Consider the following 5,024-nt stretch of genomic DNA (forward strand, 5'->3'; position numbering starts at 1 on the left):
TGAGGGCGGTATATATATCTTCCTTGGCCGCGCCAGGAATATATATATCTGAACCTCCGACCGTCACTACCAGCCTTCCCCAATCCCCAGTTGGTATGCTGCCACCAGTCCCTATTTTAGATATACGCCCAGTCCGTGAATGGGCCTGTATCGGGTCAGGAACCAACCCTGGGTAGCGTTTTGGCTTGAGCCGAGCTCACACGGACGTGCGTTCGTTATGCAGAATAAAAGGCAGGCCCACAATTACTTGAGGTAATTGATTATAATAATACACTAGATACACGATATACAACTAAATATACACAGGTATAAGGTCAGGCTAAACTATACAACAATGGAATACAACACACAGAATCACCACAGCATATCAGTTACCGGTTTCTTGATTTTCTTGTGACGCAGGGAGAGGATTCTGCGGTCGCAGGCACGGTTCTTTGTTACAGGCTGAGGCCTACCACCGCATGGTCAAACTGCTCCTCCCCTTGGTGGCCTCAGCTGGTGCTCAGATGTTCAGCACCCCACTCTTGGGTCAAGACTGACTTGTCTCTTGTCTGTCCTGCTATCTTACCTGCCCCGTCCCGCCCACTGCTGGTGAGGTCAGCTGGCTCAGTCTCCACCCTCAGGTCTAACTTCGATCAGAAGCCCAAATTCTATGGAACCCAATAACTTCTTCTGGGATGGTCTCATGATACCCCCAGGGGTTCCCATGGATTCGGGCCGCCGTAACCGACCTTTTGATATCAATTATGATACCATACGGTCCTCAGGAATGGCTCCGCGCTATATCTTGGCTTCCAGAGCACGTACAAACGTCTACCGCGGAGGCTTGTGTGCGCAATGGCTCCGGGACGCCGTGATATTTTTTTATTGGCCCATCCCACGCAACATGCGTGTACTATTCATGTTTCTATATCTTATGCCTCCATGCTTGTGACAGACAAAGAAACTAGTCCTATGGGACAAATGGTCAGTTACAGATGGACGAAGCACCCCCCCCTGCTGGCTGTGTTTCCTCTCGAAGTCTTTGAAGCTCCTAGCATTCAAGTGTTAAGTAGGCTTCTTATCTTACAGGAGCCTGGATGGGGGGAAACTATCTAGTTGACGTTTTAACAGAAGGTCCCAAGGGTGGGGGCTGCTGAAGTGTGGCCATCCCTGGATATGATTTATCATTACCAAGATGGCGGCTACAGGTTCATCACACCTCCCCCTATACGAGGGCGCGAGGGGGTAGCACATTCCTGTGTTCCCCCGTGCGTCCTTCTGCACCCTCCCCTTGCCGGGATAACCCGTCAGCGTTACCGTGGTCACGGCCTCTTCTGTGGCGAATGGAGAAGTGGTACTGCTGGAGAGCGAGGCTCCAGCGTAGCAACCTGCCATTCGACCCAGAGACCGTGTGTAACCAGCTGAGGGGGTTGTGGTCCGTCTCCACGGTGAAATGGCTCCCGTACAAGTAGGGCTGCAGACGCTGCAGGGCCCATACAATTGCCAGGCATTCTTTTTCCACCGTGGAGTAAGCCACCTCCCGGGGCAGTAGCTTCCTGCTCAGGTACAAGACAGGATGTTCCTGGCCTGTCGTGTTGACCTGACTTAGCACAGCACCGAGGCCAAAGTCACTGGCGTCGGTCTGTACCACAAACGGCCGGTCGAAGTCGGCAGCTTGCAGTACAGGGGAGCTACTTAGGGCGGCCTTGAGTGCCCCGAAAGCTGTCCCGCAGGCGACTGTCCAGTCGACTGCGACGGGCAGCTTCTTCTTGGTGAGGTCCGTCAGGGGCTTGGCCAGGGTGCTATAGTGTGGGACGAACCTCCTATAGTACCCGGCGGTCCCCAAGAAGGACATCACCTGCTTTTTGGTCCTAGGAGTGGGCCAGGATGCGATGGCATCCACTTTCCCCGGTTCTGGCTTCAGAACCCCCCCGCCTACCCGGTGACCCAGGTAGAGGACCTCACTCATGCCCAGCTGGCACTTTTCCGGCTTGATGGTCAAGCCTGCCCGGTGGATCCGACCGAGCACCTGCCGCAGGTGCTCTAGGTGATCCTCCCAAGTGGGACTGAAGACTGCAATATCGTCCAAGTACGCAGCCGCGTACCCTTCAAGTCCCTCAAGCAGCGTATTGACCATCCGCTGAAAAGTGGCAGGGGCATTCTTCATGCCGAATGGCATCACTGTGGACTCGTACAGTCCAAAAGGGGTGATAAAGGCAGAGCGTTCCCTTGCCGCGGGGGTCAGAGGAATCTGCCAGTACCCCCGGCTCAGATCCATGATGGTCAGGTACTTAGCCCCGGCCATCCGATCGAGCAGGTCATCGATGCGTGGTATGGGGAACGCATCGGTGGCCGTTACAGCGTTGAGCCCCCGGTAGTCCACGCAGAACCGTGTAGTTCGGTCCTTCTTTGGTACGAGGACTACAGGCGAGGCCCACGCGCTGCTGGATGCCTGGATCACCCCCAGCTTCAGCATCTCGTCTATCTCTTGGCGCATGTTTCCCTGCACCTCGAAAGAGACCCGATATGCTGAACGCCGGATCGGCGGGTGATCGCCAGTGTCCACGTCGTGGACAGCCATCTCAGTCCTTCCGGGCAGGCTGCTGAACAGCCCCCGGAAGGGGTGCAGGGTGGTCCCCAGCTGGGACCGTTGGTCCTCCGTGAGCTGGTGGCCAACCCCCACATCCTCGATGGACCCACCCGCCTTGGCTTGGGTGAGCAGATCCAGGAGGGTTTCTACCTCTCCTTCCTCGGGAAGGTTGCACACTGGGTGGGCAGTCGCTTCCCGCTCATGATGAGCCTTCATCATGTTCACGTGGAAGGCCTTCCTCCTTCCACGGGCGTGATCCAGGGTGACCAGATAGGTGACGGCATTGAGTTTCTGGTGCACGAAGTAGGGACCTTCCCAGGCTGCCTGAAGCTTGTTCTGTGGTACGGGGACCAGTACCCACACCTTTTGACCCACCTGGTAGGTCCTCTCACACGCATTCTGGTCGTACCACCGCTTCTGGTCGGCCTGGGCCATATTGTCCTGCACCAGCTTTGCCAAGGCCATCATCCTGTCCCGGTGGCGCACGACATACTCGATGACCGACACCTCGGGGGTGGCCAAATCCCCTTCCCATGCTTCCTTCACCAGAGCCAGGGGGCCCCGTACCCGTCGCCCGTACAGGAGCTCAAAGGGGGAGAACCCCGTTGAGGCCTGCGGAACCTCCCGGTAAGCAAATAGGAGGTGTGGGAGGTAACGCTCCCAGTCTCTCCCGTGGGAGTCGACCAACATCTTAAGCATCTGCTTTAAGGTGCCATTGAACCGCTCACACAGGCCATTAGTCTGTGGGTGATACGGGCTGGCCACCAGATGTTGCACCTGCATTTGCTTACAGAGGGACTCCATCAGCCGCGACATGAACTGGGTCCCTCGGTCGGTGAGCATTTCTTGGGGGAAACCCACTCTGGAGAAGATCTCCAGTAAGGCGGTAGCCACCTTGTCGGCCCGAATGGACGACAAAGCTACCGCTTCCGGGTACCGGGTGGCATAGTCCACTACCGTGAGTATGAAGCATTTCCCGGAGTGGCTGGGAGTGGACAGAGGTCCAATAAGATCCACAGCAACCCTCGAGAAAGGCTCTTCGATGATTGGCAGAGTTACCAGTGGGGCTTTGGGGCGCGGCCCCGCCTTCCCCACCCTCTGACAGGTGTCACACGAACGGCAGTAGGCACCCACCGCGGCTCCCATCCCAGGCCAGTAGAAATGCTGAGCTATCCTGGCCTTGGTTTTAGCGATCCCTAGGTGTCCGGCCATCGGAATCTCGTGTGCGATCCGCAACAATTCCGCCCTGAACGGATAGGGTACCACTAACTGTCGGTCCCTGGGCCACGCCTCCGGTGAACCCTGCTGGACCGTTACCCGGTACAGCCGTCCCTGGTCCCAGACCACCCGCTCGCAGTCTGACTCCATGGGAGGCTGTGCCGCCTGTTCCTTGAGAGCTTTCAGGCTGTCGTCTGCTTCCAACGCAGCCTGAAATTCCTGACTTGATGTGGCCAGAATCGACGAAACTGCCACATCCTCCGTCAGCCCCTCCGGGCATGTCACCTGGCCGCTGTCTGACCCGGCAGACACTTGGTCAGAAGTGGGGAAGCCGTCGGACCTCTGCAAGGCCCCTTGGGCTCCGGCGCTCCCACTCCTGGTGACAGCGGCTATGACCGCTGTGACCGTGGGTAGTGCCTGCTTCCCCTCTGTTTCTGACCAAGCCGCCCGATCAGGCAGGCTTCCTAGGCCTTTGGACATCTCGGATGTGGGGAACTCCTGCCCTGGGGTCTTACCTGGCGGCTCCTCTCTTGGGACACCCCCACCTCCCATGGCCTGTTCCTCCCCCTGCAGTGGGCCTATACTCAGCAGCCTGGATACCCCTGGGAGCCCTACACTGCCGGTAGCTGCCCCCCTCTCCATCCCTGAGCTTCCCTCTACAGAATCCTGCCCGCCCCCTCCCTCACCGGAGGACAAGAGGTCACGGCACGCCGGCTGAGCACCTCTGCGGGCATCCCCACACTCCCCACCTGCTTTCACTAACCCTGTTTGTGTTGTGTCTGTGCAGGTGTTACCCTCAGGTTTCACTCCCTCCTCCTCAGCAGGACACACACTACATACAACATGGTTGGCATTAGCAGCAGACAAATCAATACACTCTTGGGGGGCCGAACTTGGGGGTTCAGAGGGTACATACTGCGATACTAGACGCCCCAAGTCGGTCCCTAATAAAACATTTGCGGGAATATTTGGCGTTACTCCCACCTCCCGCATCCCCCTTCCGGCACCCCAGTCCAAATACACCATGGCAACGGGAAGTGCCGGCTCCACGCCTCCAACCCCGGAGACGGAAAGAGTCTTTCCTGGTACCAAGTCCTGGGGGGACACCACCTCAGGCCGTACCAGTGTTCGTTCAGCGCCCGTGTCCCGCAGTCCCATGACCGCAGAACGGCCTATGGTGACGGGTTGGATGTTGTCCAGGGACCTACCACCACCCCCTCCCACACACAAAACA

Source organism: Phyllobates terribilis, unplaced genomic scaffold (genome assembly GCF_046119375.1).
Source record: "Phyllobates terribilis strain yellow unplaced genomic scaffold, ASM4611937v1 Scaffold_2__4_contigs__length_985480577, whole genome shotgun sequence".
In the NCBI taxonomy this organism is placed as follows: domain Eukaryota; kingdom Metazoa; phylum Chordata; class Amphibia; order Anura; family Dendrobatidae; genus Phyllobates; species Phyllobates terribilis.